Source organism: Diceros bicornis (genome assembly GCF_020826845.1).
Source record: "Diceros bicornis minor isolate mBicDic1 chromosome 20 unlocalized genomic scaffold, mDicBic1.mat.cur SUPER_20_unloc_1, whole genome shotgun sequence".
Lineage (NCBI taxonomy): Eukaryota > Metazoa > Chordata > Mammalia > Perissodactyla > Rhinocerotidae > Diceros > Diceros bicornis.
In genome coordinates this window covers 386,216-405,582 of record NW_026690883.1, presented here as the reverse complement: position 1 = coordinate 405,582, position 19,367 = coordinate 386,216, and the positions used below count along the sequence as shown (strand labels likewise).

At 47.9% G+C, this 19,367-nt stretch overlaps 1 long non-coding RNA gene across 1 annotated transcript in view; it reads right to left on the bottom strand.

Annotated features, from left to right (window-relative positions):
• Positions 1-5,386, bottom strand: part of LOC131401826 (uncharacterized) — a 98,782-nt gene extending 93,396 nt beyond the window's left edge. The window contains exon 1 of the long non-coding RNA XR_009218021.1: positions 5,259-5,386. This is a non-coding gene — a long non-coding RNA (uncharacterized LOC131401826). The remainder of the gene's footprint in view (positions 1-5,258) is intronic.
• Between the last annotated feature and the right edge of the window lie 13,981 nt (positions 5,387-19,367).

Here is a 19,367-nt window from a genome sequence, read left to right as displayed (position 1 = left end):
AAGGTCCACCCCCACCATGATGCTCACCAAGTCCTCGACACCTAGCACAGTGCCACGTTCACAGCATGCACTCAAGACCTGTGGGACTGGGTTGAATGAGGAAGAAAATGAGGAGCACATGATGTTCGTAACTTATGTCTAGGTGCCATATTGTGACTTAGGAAATTCGTAGAGTTTTTCGATAGATTTGCTATGCCTTCTAATTTTTCCTATTTAAAACAATGGGAAATAGGGTCTCAGAGTTCTTTCTCAGAGAAAGTCTGACATTTCAGGCACAGATTACTGACAATTATTAATGGCATATGGCTTTCCCACCTCATCTTAGTGTTAAGTTTTTAATTCCTTACCTTGGATGGAAATGACCTAACTTTGCTTCTTCCAAATCTTGTAGTAATACCGATGCTCCAGAAAGTCAGGCCACGGATATTCTGCTGTTGTGTGTTCTCCCTGCAAAAAAGTGGAGCTGTGTATCCACCAGTCTGAGAAGTGTGTGGTGCTGTAGTATTTGGAGTCAATCGGAAAGGCTAAATGGAAAAACAACTTCAGAGAATTATCACCATAAACCCCCACAGCAACAAATTGTTTTGCTTAATTATTTTGTGATTCTGAGGGTATATTTAAACAGGGATATTAAAACTAGTTCCCAAGGAGGCAGCCCTATAGTAGAGCAGAAATTGTATATTACCTTCCTGCACAAACTTGCCTAACATTGTGGGAGGTACCAATGGGAAGTTTCGGTGTTGTTGACTATGTTAACGAGGCCAAGAGGTCTACACTGGGATAAGGAAGTCCAGTGAACCAGCCTGTGTGCAGCGTGGGAGTAGGGGCATGTATGTGTTCCCCTGAAGTGGCTTAGGGGTCACTTACCAGTGCACCTGAGTTTTCTGTCTGTATAATGCAGGAATTGGGGCTGTCCAATGTGATGTTTTCTCCTTTTCATGACATGGCTCAGGGCAGTCCTTCTAAGACTCCTGATCAGGTATGGGCCCTTCAGGCAGATTGGGTCCAAAGGGAGGATCCCTGCAACGACCCTGACCACGGGTCCAGAGGGAGGATCATGGCAGCCTGGAGGGATAGGGGGAATGGTAGGACAGGTGGCATTGAAAAGGCAAATTCCAGGATCCCAGGCACCGGATATTTCCATTTTAGATATTGAATTTACATTTCAAATATTGGCCAGGGGGCTTCCACCAGGGCTGCAAGTAACCTTAGCAATAGCCAAGCAGGTGAGCCCCACCCCTATCTGAGTTCCGACCTCAAGGGTTGCAGCCCAACCACACTGCGCATACTCTGGGGGTTGGGCAGGGCATGGAGAATGGGCGTGGTATAGAGAAGAGGTGGGGAAGAGGGTGGGATGGAGAAGCAGAGGGGTGGGGCCCAGGGACCGAAGGACAAGGCAAGAGTTGGGGCCACGAGCTGTGCATGCTAGGAGCTTTTCTCTCTTAACCGCTCCCAGCTGGCAACCTGTAGGGCTGCAGGACTAGAACTCCCAGGATGCTCTGGGCACGGGGCTGTGCCTGGACCTGGGGGGAGGGGCAAGGCAGTGTGAGGTTGGCTGAGGGCCAAACCCCCATTGACTCAGGACTCAGGTCCTGCACGCGCTCCACGTGGACTGATTCCCAGAGGGATGTGACGGGACGAGAGGGACCAAGGAGTTAGGAGGGTGTGGCAGCTGCATGGGCAGCCGCGGGCCTGCAGCGTGCAACTGCTTTTGTCCAAAATTGAAGCCCAGACTGGCGCCTCTTCCTCACCGCCTCCCTCCTTTGCTTGATTCCTCCTCCCCACTGTGTGCCTGTGGGTCTTTCCACAGCCTCCTACCTAGTCCAGGGCCAGGTGCTTCTCTAAACTGCTTATGGGAACTGGTTTGACATCCCAGAAACTTTCCACATTGCCTGCTGCCCTCTGCCTTCTCCAGCCAAAGTGCCATCATTTCATCAGCTTTTGGGAGACATTCGCCCTTGTGGTCCCTCTTGGAGGCACAACTTTGGAGTTTTGCAAGATGGTAACATTGACTGTTGCTTGCTTTTTTCACAGATGTGGAAGTTGAGTCATCCGTGAGGTTAATCATTGGTTTCCCCAGGATCTGCTAAGGGCAGAGGGGAACAACACAATTCCCAGGCAAGTATCTAGTAGGACGTTTTCACTAACCCATTCTAGTACAGAGGCCTCCGAAACAGCATCCTTAGGATGAGAATAGCTTAAGCATTTAGCCCTTTAGATTAAACACCTAATCTCAGCTCAGGCCTGAGTGGCCAGTCTCTCAAGGACATGAGTGATGACTCTTATCCTTCAGGAAGAGACCGGTGGTCCGGCTTTGGGAGAGACATATTAGTGGTAGACAGCACCTGGGCAGCATTTGAAACCCGTCAGCTTTAACATCTCTGCTTTGGATTCCGGCAAGGTTCCAGGATAAACATGCCCAGGGATAGTCAGATGTACCGTATTCTTTAAAAATTGATTAGACTAGTGAAAGGAACAGAGCACAAAATATCCTGTTTATTTGCAAAAGATGAAATGCAAGCAAGACCTTCTTGTTAATTGTTTTATGCTCATTCTCTTGTCTGTACTGTACGCTTGAATGCAGAAAAAAAATTGGAATTGAAAAGTTATCTTTTCCTGAGATTGGTAAATTAACTTAAAAGTCTTATTGAAACCTGTGGAGGAATGGTTAGCAGTTTTCACGATTTATGTCCTCCCTAAAACTTTGGGTGTTGATCTACATGAAAAAAAGTCCTTGTTTATATTACACATCCCAATAGGTTACATTTCTGATTCCTGAATGTGGGATATTATCAAAACAACTGAATAAGCTGGTCATGGAAACTGGACCCTGTCACTATGTGAAGAAATTGCCTCGTTATGAATTAATGATATGAATTCTTTAACATTTTTATAAAGAAAGAATGAGAAACTCTGCAGTGTCTCTGAATGTGGCAATACAGGCAATTCTCATTAGACCACATCCTCGGGTTCTTCTCTCGTGTTCAATAGACCGGGGTGATAGTCTGTGTATTCGGGTGCAACGCCGTTCACACAGCCCCAGTGTTCCATCCTACTCTGGCCTGTGACCTCTTCAGGGGGTTCTGATGACACTCCTCCACAAGGGTTGGAAGGAGACATTGTAACATGAGGATATTCATCATCTTGAAACAAAGATTAATGGAGAGGAAAGTTTTGGGGTCTGTGTGTTCCAATGCAACTGCTGTTGGGGTGTGGCTTCAGTGACCACTGTGCTCCCAGCAGTCCCCACAATGGCTGTCTCAGACGTTTGATCTCCTGGTGCAACCACAGCTGCTGTTGACAGAGATGGGCGCTCGTGGTTCAATGTCTTCCGTCAGATTTTGTGGCTCTGACCCTCCTATGTTCGCCCCCTTCCCATTCCTATCTGCTGAGTTGATTGCTTTGTAGTTGTTTCCTAGGAGCCACTGTGTATAACTGGATTTCACAGTCTCTTTAGGGACCCACCCTCACGACACGAGTCACTGTACAACAGTGACTTATCCTGGTGTAGCCCGTGTTCATTGTCTCCAGTGGAGCTGTGAAGAACCCTGCTTACTCGGAGCTCCTCTCATTCTCATGCTGCTGGGGCTGCTTACGAAGTTGAGCATCCCATCTTTGGTCTCATTAACATTATTCTTTTCATCTATTATTTTGAAGTCGGATATGGCTTTGTTAATAATATGGACACTGGGTGTCACAGGAACTTTTATGTATCTTCCCCAACAGCTCTGTGAAGTAGGTCTGTGATCCCCATATTACAGGGGGAGACACTGAAGGTAAGAGAGATGCAGTAGCTTCCTTCACTTCACACAGTTTCCTGGTACATTTTGTGTCTCCATATGGAGCTCCGCCTCTCAGGTGTGTGCACTTAGCTGGTGTTCCACTTTATGCCTCTCTGCCAGCCGCCCCAAAGGCACACGCCCCATCCTGAGTCCATTGTCTGCTTGATGGCAGTCGCCCTGCACAAACAGGCTTCGGGGAGGGAGTGGACTAGAGGGCGTGGTCCTCCGGCTTAGCCTGGCCAGGTTCTAGGTTCATTGCGAGAGCTGGAGCAGTGGAAGATACTGACTGTATCTGTGAGTGACTGACTGTCACTCACCTGGAAGTTTTGTTATGTAGAAATACTCCACTGACTTTTTGCAGGTGTCATGTCCTCTTTGTCTTCACTGCTCCTGTGGGCTTTCTCCTACAGTCCATGCTGTGCAGTAACATAGAGAACAGAGACTGGTGAACATAATACTGTTGCCCTGCACCAAACAGTCACATCACTCATTTTTCTAATTATCAAACAAGTACACATTGTAAAAAAAGTCAAATTGCACTGATCTATGTAAAGTAAAGTGAAATATTCCCCTTTCATCCCCTTCCCTGAAAACTCACTCTCCGACTCAGAATGAACAATTGTTAAGAGGTTGTGGCTTATTCTTCTGGAAATTTCCGATGAATTTGTAAATATACAAAGTTTTTTTTAAACATAAATTACATAACTACATCGTTTTTCAATTTGCTGTTTCCCAAACCATATATCATACACCTCTCTCCTTAGCAGTCACATCATTCTAACTTACCTTTTTAGAAGGTTTAGAGGTATTCCAAAGAATAGGCATATCATGATCTGTTTATATCTTCTTTGATATCAAAGGGTTTACATCCAGTTTCACTATTATACACAATGCTGCTATAAGATCCTTGTGTGGAATTTATTACACTGCTATTCAACTGCTCACTTTGCTTTGTTTCCTTTTATTCAGAGACTATGATATATTTTTAACACTTTTATGGTAATTATTTTATAGGGAAATTCATTTTATCACTGAATAACGACATGTATGGGGAAGCTGGACTTCAAGGTCATCCATCTCAGTATTCTGGAGAAAAATCATGAAACCTAGAAGGTATTATGCTTGCTCCATCACATTCTAACAAGTCATGTTAACAATTTAAAGTTGAATCTTTGAATAGCCTCTACTCTCTCTGTTCAAATGAAGGATGACTTTTTCTTGTCTTGAAAACTTCTGACTCCAGGGGCTCTCAGTTGTGCTTCAGAGAGTGTAGGATATTGGCGTTGAACCTATTTCTCTTCAGCTGTAGGCTGTGTCTTCTAAAGATCACAGAATTGAACATGGTCCAATCGATATATATGATTTGGTTCAAAAATTCAAAGTAATGAACCCAAGATAGGAATCTATAACTTTGGTTCTTAATAAAGAATTTCCTTTGATATCCTTAAGCCCCTGTCATTACTAGTAAAAACTCACCTATGGGTAAAGAGATGTGGTTCTGCTGGCAATGTCTGGCTTGAACATCCATAGTTAAGCCTGCCACATCTGTAGGTAGATTAGACTTGACCTCTTGATGACCTCTGCCCTTGGTCTTTGACCTGGGAAAAATAAGAATTTAAAAAAGCTGCAGTTATTAGCACTCAATTTAGAAATGCCCATTAAAGAGTGAGTTTGGTTTGGTAAACCAAAGGGAGTATAAGCATAACAAAGTCTTTAATATCTATAAAATTTCACAAAATTCTAATTTTTAAAAATATAGCTCTATTTATGCCACAGTGCAAGCTGTGTATATATGAGTGAAGTATCCCTCTGTCAATTTCTTAAGTTGTTTCTATTGATTTCATGGATTTATCTTCTAACCCGCATTCCAAGTGTGAAAGGACATTTTGGTCCTTTAAAGAAAAGAAACCATGGAAATTTGATTTTCTTTTAGCTCGGCATCCCACAGGTTTGAGAAATAAATGATCATGTAATGATACAATGATTTTGAAATCTAATTGTTAATTAGGGGGGTGTAAGGGATGATTGAATGGTGGTTCATCCCCATGGTCAGGGGTATTGTACACATGGACGTGTAAACACGATTCAGGAAGCTGCTTCAGCTCCGTGACATCCCTTAGAACCACAGTGCAGGAGGATCTAGGTACACAGCCGTCTGCCTCGATCTCCTGGGTTACATGTAGATCCAGGGGTCTTGAGAGTGGCTTCAGAGCAGCTAACTTTTATCTATTTCTCCCCTTCTTTATCTCCAGTTTATCTCAAACAGTCCTGACTACCATATTTTAAAGTAAGACCAATTATAGTTATCTACATGAGTTTCTTGTTCATTATTGCAGAGTAATAATCAAGGATACCATTAAATATCATTTAATTGACCTTATTAAATTTGTTGTACCTTATAATTGATTAGAACACTACGTTTAGTTCAGCGTTAGATATTCACCAAGTGCGTTAATCTGCTTACAACTGCTATGTGCCTAACTCCTCTTAGAAGTGTATCTTTGGTCCATCACAAGATTTTAATGACTCAAATCATTATAAATTAAGATAATGTACTGTCTTTTGGATGATAGGGAGGCATATGGGTCCATTTTGGAAATATGCCCATCTGTCTTTGCTCCCCATGGGAAGTTTCTGGTCACTAGGTCTCCAGGTGGCTTGCATAAGCCCTAGGTCTGTAATAGCTTGGTGCCTCTCCTTCTAATTGGGGTGGAAATAAAACAGATTAGAAAGACTTATTAAAGTTTTGGTTGCATGAAGTCTTCTATGAGGACCATCCATGCATATTGTTCTGGATAGCTCTCTGTTTCTAAGACTACTAGTTATTTTAAGGGCTTGTCAGGGACTGTGAAAGGTCTGATATTTTACCTTTCCTGCAAGCTAATAAGTTAGCCTACAATGGTTTAACAGATGCTGACAAAAGACACGAGACCCATGGGTCAGAGACAAAGGACTTAATGACACAACAATAGCAGCGGCCAGAGTATTAGCATTTGCACCGGTTCACTAAGTCCCACTTCCTACAGGGTGAGACAAGTGGTCCAGGTGACATGCAGAGCGTTGCAAGATCTCAGAGCCTAAGGAACTCAAATCTTTGATAACGGGCAGGATGTCTGCTAACCTTTGCCCTGGGGGGGGGGTGTTAGTTTTATTATACTGGGCAGTAAGCAAGCCTGCCCTTTGCTCCAGAGGAGACCACTATTTCTATCTTCCAAGGCTGACAGCTCTACACACATCCTTGAAAAGATAACCTGGTCTTACTGGCTTTCAAAGATAAGCTTGAATGAGACTTGATCATCATTCAGTTCTTCTGTTTCCTTTATTGAGATTGTGCAAATATGCTCTTTTCTCTGTAAAGTTCACTAACTTTATTCATACATAAGGGATGCTTTTGGTTTTATTTATTAAGTTGAAGTTGTCTTATTAGAGTAAATGATGAAACTTTTATGGGTTGGATCTGAAAGTATGATTTCCAGGAAAAATGTGAAAGAAGATTTGTGCTCACAGAACTTTGCCACAAGGAGCTGATAGCAACTTAAATGATTTTAATTTGAATACTGTTTTATACAACTTTCTTCCATTTACTTCATCCTCTCTGCTTCCTGTAACTCTCATATGGGAATGGGGCACTTTCAGGGATTCACTGAACTCATTTACAATATTCAAATGGTTTTGTCTGTTGTGTTTTTTTTATTGAGGTAAAGTTGACATACAACATTATATCAGTTTCATGAGTACAACGTAATGATTCAATGTTTGAGTATATATTGAAATGATCACCACAATAAGTCCAGTTAACATCCGTCCATACATAGTTACAAATATTTTTCTCTTGTGATGAGGACATGGCATATTTCAAGGTGCAGAAGAATCAACGATGGTGTCATACTTTTCTATATACAGCTTGATGAATTTGGACATAAGTATACACCCTTGAGACTGTCATCACCATCAAGGCCACAAACATATCCATCACCTTCCAAAGTTTTCTCTCACCTCCTTTATTACTATCATTCTGTGGTAAGAACTCTTAGTATCTACTCTAGTAACACATGTGACGTATGCAATAGAGTTTTGTTAGCTGAAGGCACTACGCCATATCCTACATCTCCAGAACTTATTTATCTTGATAACTGAAACTTTGTATCCTTTGATAATCAGCTCCCCATTTCCCCATCCCTCCAGCCCCTGGCAACCACCATTCTAACCTCTGCTTGTATGAGTTTCACAATTTTAGATTCCACATATAAGTATTTGCCTTTCTCTGTCTGCCTTATTTCACTTAGCATAGTATCTTCTAGGTCCCTCATGTTGTCAAAAATGGTAGGAATTCCTTCTTTTTTCAAGGTTGACGAATATTCCATTTCTTTATCCATTCATCCATCAGTGACATTTAGGTTACTTCCATATCTTCGCTATTGTGAATTAGCTGCAATGAACATTAGAGTACGGTATCTCTTTGAGACCCTGATTTCAATTCCTGTGGGTATATACCAGAAGTGGGATTGCTGGATCATATGCTAGTTTTCTTTTTTGGAGGAACCTCCATCCTGTTTTCCATGATGGTTGTACTAGTTTACATTCCCACAAGGTTTCCTTTTCTCCACATCTTCACCAATATTTGTCATCTTTAGTTTTTTTGATAATCGCCATCTTAACAGGTGTGAAGTTATACCTCATTGTGGTTTTGATTTGCATTCCCTGATGATTAACGATGCGAAACACCTTTTCATACACCTATTGGTCACTTGTATGTCTGCATTGGAAAAAGTCTATTGTGGTCTTTAGCCCATTTTTTAAATTGATTTGTCTTTTTGTTATTGAGCCAATAGAAAAAAAGGAGAACAAAATTTCCAGGCCTTATGGGTACTTCCCAGTTGAGGCAGACGGTTTTGTCTTTATGGTGGTACCAAAAGGTCATGTTTCGTGCTTTTTCTTCAGCTTGTCATAAGACCAGCAGTAGCTGCGGCATGGCAGATAATCGGGATCCTCTGGGTTTGGAGGTTTACAAAATAAATGAGTGGTAAGGAATTTCTTATTTTTCCAAGGAAATTATTGTGACCATAGTCCATGGAATCCAGGATTAGTTAGGTGTAGGAGGAAATTAAGGTGAGGATTGGTGATCTGGCATTACTTCTGATCTTGAGGGACAGGTATCTACTGTATGAGTGTTTAAATAAAAATATTAGAGATCAGGAATTTGTGGTGGGTGAATATGTTTTCTGAATTATTTACTTTTGAACATAACCACTAGGATTATGTGAACATCTGGGATATTGGAGGAGGTCGTTAACAGGGGGTGGTTGATAATATCACTATTGATTTAACCTCTATGAACACCAAGTGGTCAATGGATTAAGCAAATGAGTAGACAGAAAACACAGAAATGGTAAGATTTGGGATTTAGTAAAGGACTGGGGACTGACTGTCCTGAGTGGGAGTGCCAGGACTTGTGCGGTTGAGAGTGACAAGGACAAGAAGAGAATAGAATCACACTCAAATAAGGAGGGGGTGTTAACAGGATGGAGGGGGAGAAATGATCTGGAGTAGCCTTGAATTTTGACCTTGAGCTTTCTGTTCTTGATGCAAATCTGCCTGATGACATCCCAGGACACAGGTCAGATCTATGCCCAGAGGATAGAGGGAGGGTGGAAGTACAAAACAGCCAGGATAATTGTCCTAAAAAGGCAGGCTTCTTTTATCATTTGACCCACTTTTATGATTAATTTTTGTAGGGTAAGAGGAAAAGAAGGATGATAATAAGGATGATAGTCACGTCTTCGCAGAGGAAGCAGCACAACTGTGAAAAACAGTCCAAACCAAAGCCTGGTTTAAGCATCTCCATCCCTTTGAGGATGTCCAGTGACATATTCAAGAGGCCGGTGACTAGAATTCCATCACATCTTGACAATGACGGGTCTCTGGGAGGACTCCTTGGACCAGTCCCACCAAGTCTGCTGGCCCGAGAGACCGCAAGAACTGCAGGCCGGCAGCAGTGCAGGACAACCCGTAAGTCCTTTCAATCTTGCCAAAGCATTGACAAACTTGCACCTAGTCACACAGGTGAATCCCTGCCAGGTGTTCTCGCAGGTGGTCTGCATTCCAGGTCCCTTGCCCACTCCTGCTGGTCTTCAGAATTGGCAGAGATGATTCCAGAAGCTGATATGGGCATTCCACAGCTCGACTGCCAACAATTTCTGACGACTGAGGAAGGTATCAGGAAGGAGGAAAAGGCAGTGTAGAGCACAGGAGCGAGATTGATGATAGCACTGATGGAGGACAGACTTGCTAGCTAGGCAGAGAAAGTGAGGGGCCAAGAAGGCCGTCGTGACAGCAGATGAAATGGAGCAGGCACCTTAGTGAGGTCTCATGGCTGCGTCCCTAATGTTTCCTTGCTTTGAGCTCTTGAACTTTTAAAATATTCCAATACTTTTCTTTTATTAAACTCTACTGCGTGACATAGAAAATATACATAGCGGTTTCTTTCTGAGTTGAAAGGTTGAGTTTTAAGGGAGGAGAGAAAGATCTTCCTTTTTCATGCTGTTTTCTCATTGTCCTTTACTATGTACAATATTTATTTGTACTTTAAAGTCAGCAGCCAGTTATCAACGTCATGGGATGATTCAGCTTTTCCCCTCACAGTCACAGTAAAACCTACATAAAGTGGATTATTCTTTTTGTGTAATATTCCAATAGATTCCTAAATATTATTTCAAAAGCACTTTTGTGTCTATGTTCTCATATTAGATATTTACTTCTAGGTCTCCATTTTTCTGTTCTCTGTTGCATGCTAATTCAGAGTTGCATCTAAGGAAATACCAGATTTCCCTCAGTTTTTTAGATCAATGTGTTTTGGATATGTGATTCATGAAAATGGACATGACAGTTGGGGGATCGTGCTATTATCGAAAGAGATTTTTTCAGCATCAGTAATGCTGAAAGCAACCACTGCTTGTTGGGATTTAATTGTCTATTTGAGGGATCAAGCTTTCACTCTTGGCACTTCTCTTTCTCTTTGGAGGGAAAGTACGGCCTTCCCAGTATTTCCATTACCAAATCACTTTCCTGGGTGGCTGTGCCATGTCAGGAAGGGCTTGAGATGACGGGAACCAGGGTTCATCCTCAACTTCTGGCTATCCTGAGAAGTCTTCCCTGGCAGAGTGCAGCCTGTGTGTCTGGGTGACATTTGCAGCCATCAGAAAGGAGGGGATAACTCACAAGTGCCAAGCGATTCATCTGTCCCTTGTCTTACAGGATGTTCCCAAGGGATGAGGTTCAAAATGCCACTTGGTAACCATTTGAAATCTTCTAGTCATGGGGTGGGTTCTCTGTGTGAGCTCAGAGCAGTGTCTGTTCACCACCAGATGGGAAGCATTTCAGTATTTTAATTGGTAAGTCTGTGTTAATGTACGTCCATGGACCATCAGTTCCGTGGCATTCCCTGCTGGAGCCCCCCACAGCCCTGTCATACCTTATCTTTCAAAGCTCCAAACAGTCTTCACATCCCAGGAGGTGGTGGTAATGTAACCACAACACAGGATTGGGGAAAAAAACACAACAACCCAGGGGTGACACAGTTTAAGGGCTCGGGCCCAATTGCCCCATTTGGACGAGTTGGTAACACCAACACTTAGTGTGTAAACTGGAGGATTGTCCAAGACCATGGACCTCAGAATGACACGGGCTCAGAAGTCACCTTGGACAGCAAGGGACACTGTGGGGTCACTCACTGGCCAGGATTATGGTCCCTTATACTGGCAAAGTAGAGCTCACCGGGCAACCTCTTGCCAAGCCAGAGAGGAGGCTTGAGACCTTCTAGGGAATTTCTGCCCTAAAGGGAATTGCTTAAGGAAGGCAGGGGTGCTGAAAATCCTAGTTGACAGGGAGCAGTCATGTTTATGGAACATAACATGGCCCAGCAGTAGCCTTAAAAGCTGCGTCACAAATCTTTCCTCCTTGATACAGAACAAGCAGGAAAAGGAATTCAGAGTCTTGGACAAGGATCACAGCAGGATTTAAATCCAGGTCAGGGGTGAACAGGGAGCCCCTAGAGGGGCCTCAGGAGCGAGGTCTTGCCTGCCTTTAGTCCATTTGCAAATGAGCTTCCTTGGGCCTTGTCCTCTCCACGTGCACGTTTTGATCTTTTTACTTTGTTTTCCCCACTTAGAGCTGATGCAATTCCAGAGATTGAACTAGAAAACTACAAGTTCCTAAAATTTAGTCAAAAGAAATCTCAACAAGAGAAGCAGAAAACATTCCCTGTTCCTCAAGAATGTAGAAAGGCAGCCCCTGCCTGTGGCACGACATGGTCCTGGATAGTGCTGTTTTAAAGACACCCACATTTCAGTGGTTGTTGCTCTGCCTGTGAAAGTACCTTCAACCTTAAAATCCCAAGAGAACGGGCGGGGGGCCATGTCTGCTCCTGGAGGAGCAGAATGATACTGAAATGAACTGGTCTTCGGAATTAGGGGGACTTGGGAGTGTCCCCACTAGCCAGGGAAGGGGCTGGCCCTTCTCCATTCTCCCACATACAATAAGCTGATGACCCGGAAGAGTTCATGATTTAAGGAGAAATGTGAGATTCAGTGTCTCACTTACATGCCTACGGAAAGCCACAGAACCACACCACAACTCCCAGGCTGTAAAGGGAAAAGGACTTTAATATAATATTCAAATATGGCATTTATTGTTTACAACAAATAAACTCTGTCCCTCACCAATGGGTGAATAGTTGCTGGCGTAAAGATGCCAGGGAGCTGAGGTGGGTGTGTCCCCTCTCTCTTGGGCTTCAAGGGTCGCAGGAAACAGCTTACAATGCTCCCCTTCCTGTCAGGTGGGAGGAGCTGGCCAGGTGCCTGGAAAACCTCCCAGCTGTGTCCCTGCTGCTGAGGATGGGGCTGTGATCGCCCACTGGTATGGGAGTTGGTGTTGGGGCCTGGGGACTGAGTAGAAGAGTCGGGTTATCTTGGCGGCCTGGAAGAATGATGGCCCCCCATCCTGTCCCCACTGCACTGGGTGCTCCAGACTCTGTGCTCAGTGCTGTCAGCCACCAGTACCCCATTTGTCCCTGCCACGCGAGTGATAATTTAGTATCACCTATTTCACAGAGGGGTAAATGGAGTCTCAGGAAGCTGAAGAGAGTCACCCCAGTCACAGGACTGCTCAGCAGTGGAGCTGGGATCCCAGTGCCAGCTGTTTGACTACCCAAGGCCATGCTTAGCCCGAAGCCTTACTGAACCCCTAAGAGTCAGTCACCCCGGCCCAGACACTCACTCACCCCTGAACTTGATGATGGCGGGTTCTTCTTGGCCTTGAGTATTCTGCTGGCCAACTAGGTCTGGGGGTCCAGCTGGCACGACAGGCTGTAGCTCCAGGACAGAGAGGCTTCTGTGAACCTACCAGAAACCACACCTCAGGTGTCCCCCCACTGCCTGCCCAGCAGCTTGAGTCTGAGTGTCCCAGAGGTCGCCATTCAATAAGCCCTGGGGCTGAGTGGGGGGCCACGGAGACAGGCTCTCTGGACTGGCCAACAGGGAGAGGTCACCCCTGCCCTCACACAACTCCTGCCAGGCCTCACCTATCATTCTCATTGAGCAGCTCCATGTCTTGGAACCAGGCCACAAATCGCTCCTCGGGCTCTAGGTTGTAATTCTTTGTGGCCACCTGGAGCAGCAGGATCTCCCTCATGACTGGGTATTCCAGGGACCAGAGGGAAGGAGAGACTGCAGTTAGGGCCTGGGTGAGAGATGTTGCATGGGCCTTGTCGAGTGTCAGGGATGGGGCAGGGACAAGTCCAGGGAACCCTCCTTCCCTCCAGTTCCTACCAGGTTTTACCTGTTCTCAGAATGGTAATAAGCAGCGCCTCCTCTAGGAAGTTTTCTTTGATGCCATCCTCCCCTCAACCCACCTGCCAATTGGATGGGTCTCCCACTTCTCTGTTATCAAACTCTTCCACTCAATGTAAGATACGGGGGGTGGACACAGGGACTGTTCTGCCCAGAGGGTCTCTGAATTACTCCTCCTTCCCCTCCCCTGCAGGGGGTGCTGCAGCTGTTCACTTCAGTCCTCTTCTCAGGTTGATCTCCTTCCCCTGGAAGGCAGACAGCAAGAGTCCATCAGACAGAGCCCCCTAGCCTGACTAGCCCCCTAGGCTCACTCCTTCTCAAGTTGCACTACTGCCAGGTCCCCAGAGGGGGCCGGGCATGCAGAGAAAACAGGACTTGAACCTAGGCCGGGCTCTGGGCTCCAGAGAAGGAGCACATGGTGGAGAGGCTGAGGGACCTGGCAGCACAACCCTCTCTCATGACAGACTTGGAGGCTGAGGCCTCAGGCAGAAGGGACTGCTCAGCCACTTATGTGCTGCCTGACTTGGAGGGACCCGAAGCCTCTCTCCCTCCACGGGCAACATGGGAGGGAGAGGCTGAGTCCAGCTCAGATAAAACCTCACGCAGCTGTGCCATCAGGCAGCTCTGAGCTTCTCCTGCCTGGGGAACCACAATGGGTGTTTCATGTGGAACCTCTGTTCACTCATCCATAAGATGTTCCTGATACCCCAGCTCCCAGAGGCAGCTGTGAGGCTCTCAGGAGAGATGTGAAAAGTGCTGAGCGCTCAGAGCTCAGTTCGGGGGCTCCCACATCCCAAGGCTCAGGATCCTGGTCCTCAATGCTTGTCCTCAGGTGCACCCACCTCGAGATTATCACCCATCAGCAGGTGCAGCATCAGCAGGTGACCAAGGACAGTGCCAAGATAGGGGATGACACTCTGTGACATCAGAGTGTGGGTGGGATGAGCCCTTGCTCTCAAGTTGGCCCCCTGCAGACCCTCCCCTGAAAAGTCCTTACCCTCAGCCTCCTGGCCCACCCCAGGGTTCCCACGGGGAGCAGCCTAGGACCCTTAGCAGCCTCCCCTCAATTCCTCCTCCCTTCACATCCCAAGAACACCACACTCCTGCTCCTCACCTCCCAGGGTCGGCTTCTGGCAAATCACAGGGTATGCGGTCCCTGGCCCTCCGCACAACAACCCATCCTGCACCAGCTCTTCCAGGCCCTCCTCCTGGTCACTTCTACTGAGGGATTCAGGCACTGTGGCAGCAAGAGGAAGGGCCGTCGTCTCTTGATTTGAGGGCTCCAGCTGGGAGGGCAGAGCCCCTCCCCCACAGGCACACTCACCTGCTGCTGCTGCTTCTTCTGCACTCTCTGGGGCCTGATCTGCTGGGGGGCAAACGTGGAGGCCACCTCCTGCCAGGGTCAAGGAGAGTGTCAGCGGGCCATACTCCCTTCACCCCATTTCTCTCCAGCACCACTGGCCTCCGAACCTGGACATCTGACTCGAGTCAACTGGTACCAATGCTACTCCATCCTCCAAGGTGTTGTGATTCTAGAACAAGCCTAGCTCCAACTTTCACTCTGGGTGTGAGCTTGGGCTTTCAGTCTGGCCTCCCCGAGCCTGTTTCCTCATCTAGAATGTGTGAGAACTCCAGCTACCTCACAAGTACTCCTGAGGACTCAGTGTCACAAAACTGTCATCATTCTGCTCGCCCTCACCCCTCCAGCTGGAGCAGGCAGAAAGCTCCCACAGTCCTTTCCTCCCTCTTAACTCATCACCACCCTGTGAGGCCTGCATCACACAATCACCATCCCTCCCTTCCCTGATGAGGAGACAGAGGTCCAAACAGGGGCAGTGAGTTGCTTAGGGGCCCAGAGAGGACAGGCCACTTGCCCTTCCCAGCCATATGCCCTGTTCCCACATCCTCACCTAACCCCCAGCCCCACCACTGACAACATTCCTGTCCTCTGAGCTCTCAAAGCTTGGTCCTTGGCCGAGCAGTGGAGAGGACGGTGTGTCTTGGGAGTCTGGTTGAGTGGCTCCTGCCTGCCCCAGTCTCGTGGAGTGTCTGGCCCCCAGGCTGGGCCAGAGGCCATGTCAAAGCATTCTCCTCCCCAAGGAACCCCTCAGGAAATTCCCCTGCACTGAACTCTTTCTTTATCCACTCAGGAACTGAACCCCCAATGTGCCACCTCTGATCCACAGGGAAGGTGGTGACAGGACGCTTTGCTTCCTCATTTACGTGAAGCTCCTAACGTCCTTTCAGCAGGATCCACTAAGAATCCATGAGTTGCCTAGACGCTTCTCATAAGCCCCTGGGGGCATATGTCATTGCCAACCAGGCACTCAGGTGAGACTCTTGTTGTTGGCTCAAGTGACTGCTCTAGGGGTCCGGGGGTGGTCACCGAAAGCACACACATCTGTCTCTGGTCCAGCCGTTCAGGCCCAAGGATGAGCAGCCTGTTTGTCCACCTGGACCATGGGAATCCTCTGCCATGCATGTCCCTGGGACAGGCAGGGTGCCCTCCCCTTGGAGACATGGTGAAGACAGAAGGAGCAACAGGGGCCTGGCTTGCTGAGGACAGGTTTAGGCTGAGGGCTAAACCCACTGCAACAGCCTGGAAGAAGCTACATCCAGCAGGATGGATGTGCACGGAAGCCAGAGACCTGCTGATGTCACCAGCTTGGCAACTCCTCCTGGAACAGCCCAGCCAACACCACTGTGCCCCATGACCAGGGCCTCCTGCCCAAAAATGGCACGCTGCTGCCCATGAGCTGAACAGATCCCTCTGCTTGTTAACCTAGACAAGATAGACGGGAATGTTTCAGAGAAAGTTCAAGTGAGAAACTATCAAAACCACAGCCTGCCCAGTACCTCTGCCCCTCTCTCCCCTCCTCTCTTTCCAGACCCACAGCCTCCATTCTATCTTGGTCATCAGTTTTCTGCTCAAGAACTCGTCTTGGCTATAGAGCTCCTTAAGTTTTTCAGAGCTTTACCCGAGGGGAGGGGAAAGAGGGAAGGATAAATTTAGGGATAATGTGAGGGGTCTGAGTTCAAATCCCTTTTCTTTGACAACCCCAGAGATTCAACTTGCCTGGAGGAGCGTTCTCACTGGGCTCCTCTGAGCGCTAAGGTCTCATGGGACTGGGAGGGGACTCTCCTGTTGGTCACTGGGGTCTCCACTCCCCAGCTCTACAGAGCAGCTCTGTTTTGGCCACTATGAGTTTCAACTGGCCATAGAGTTCTGTTGCTATAAACACTTGAAAATCTCCAATGTGGCTCAACTCAATAGCTGACATTTAGGGAAACCGAGTCCTGAAGCAGAACTGGTGCACTAAGGACACCAGGAGACTTAGAGACCAACTGCCCACTCCCAGGCCCTGTCCCCAGCATTTGCTGCCTCCCAGGAGTTCCTGGCTGACTGAGGCGCCAATGGCAGACATACAGGAGATCCTCCATCCATCCTGGTCCTCCTATGGCTAGAGGTCTACCCACAGGGAAACTTCCCCCCGTGTGTTTTTCATGTGGCTTGTGGAGGTTTTCTGCAGAGCAGAGATGAGAGTGCGGGGCGAGGAGAAGTTCTTCCAGATCTCGCATTCCTGGGGAAGGGAAGAGAATGAGGTGTGAGGTTGGGCACTGGAGCCCCGCTTGCTCTAGCTTCAGTCCCCTTCTATTTAAATCTCCACTCCTGGATGAGACAGATGTTCAGGGAGCCCCAGAAGGACATTTAGGACCCAGAAAGTAACAATCACAAGGAGGAAGAGTTTAGCTCAACCAAGGGAAGGAGCCAGGTAGGAAGTGAGCATCCTTCCACTGGGACCTGGAGTCAAGGTCAGCGGGCCCCTGGCAGGAAGGGCCTAGGGACTTGCAGGAGATTAGACCACACACTGCAATCCTGGGAGCTGATAAAGGTGGAGAGGCGGTTCCCAAGTCTCCAGAGAGGGGCTCTACTGGGCCTCCCATGGCACACCTGGGCCACCTGGACTCAGTGCTCTACCATCCTCGCCCTGTCCTGGGCTGTCATGCTCGGGTCCCCGAGGCAGGTGGTGATGACGAGGCTGGCCACCCTTCAGAACTGGTCGATGGTGGCCTGGATGGTGGGTGTCTAGTGCTCATTGCCAGGTTTGTTCGTCTTGCCCCAGGTGGATCCCAGGCACTGAGAGGGCACCACCTTCCAGCAGAGCTCCTGGGGAACAGGGGGAGTGTCATCCAGCCCTGCCACAGGCCACCTCTGTGTCCACAGCCACTAAAGACCCACACAGTTGTCACAGTTTAGAGCTGGAGCTCAGGGAGCTCAGGAAGCTCAGGATGTGGCCTGAGCCTTGTGAGAGTCCCTGGGTTTTCTTCTCTGTCCACCGAGGGTACCCAGCACAGGATGACCCAGGACCCAATCCCGGCAGGGAAGGGAGAGGGGCATTTGCACCCAGCCCGTCCTGGCTAACCCCAAGCTCCAGACGGTGGCTCAACTCAGCTCATGCCGAGGGAGCATCTTCCACCACCATGATCCGCCCTCTGGTCCCACTCCCCATTCTGATGCACATTCCCCCGTGGCAGCTACAACCACTTGCCTTGTCTGTCTCCCTTGTAGTGAAGCACACATCAGGTGTGAAGTCCTGAGGCTGTTGAGCCTCCTGAGGAGCCGGCTGGGCCACCGTAGACCTGGCTGCACACAGTGAGTTCCCCTCCACCACTGATGGGCCAGCACTTGCCCAGCTTTCCATCTCTTCTACCTCATCGAGCCGGCACAGCCACTCTGTGGAGCAGGTCCTGTTAGTGTCCACCTCTACGGTCTGCAGGTGGACAGCAAAGGCTTAGGGGTTCCAGAAGTTGCCCAGGTCATATGGTTGGTAAATGGTGGAGCTGGGATTTGGGCCCAGATCATGGGAGTCTGGATCAGGTCTGGGGCAACGATGGCAGTGGGAAGACCTGCTCCACCCCGCCCTGAGGGCCCAGCTGTTCACCACATCCATCACGGTCAACTGCTCCACCACCAGCTTAGGAGAGAAGGCCGTGAGGTTGGGCTTCTTCTCACGCTCCTTAACAGCCACAGGTGGAGATGGACTTCCCACTAGAAATGATGGTCCAAGTGACTCCAGCTCAGCAGCTCTCACTCCTGCTGAAGCTGATGTCGGCCCTTGCTCCAGCTCCAACACTGCTGATGGAGGGGACGCTGGGCTCAGTGCTAGTAGTAGTGATGTGAACGGAGCTGTACCCAGCTCTACCTCCACCACTGCCCACTGCTCTGCTTCTGCCACTGGCTGGAGCTCTGCAGCTGGCGCTACAGTGGGATAAAGAGAAAGATTCACCCACATAGCTGACTTTCTATGTGTCCTTCTAAACACAGGAAAGATCCCACTTCCCTTCCAGGAATATCCAGCCTGCAGTCCCCCTTACCCTCTGCCTCTGCCTCAGTGGCCTCCAGAAGCTCACACCGGGCAAGGGTAAGAGGGTCATGGCAGCTCAGCTCCGAACCAGGCAAGGTTACCTTCGTGTACATCCTCTTTAGTTTGAAAAAGGGACAGCCCCAGTCTGGTCACGCCCTAGTTCTGGTCCAACCTGGTCATCTCAAGGTCCTGAGTGTGGAGACCCTCTGCTCCTCCTCTCATCTCAGAACAGCACTGGATGGTGTTTGTGACCTCATGCACCTTCCCCTTGCCTAGTGAGTTGGTGAAATTGAAACAAGTGGGCAGCTCCTCGATGACCTTCTGACTGGAGTTCTGCAAAGACTGCTCTGGAGCTGGGCCAGAAGGAATCAGGG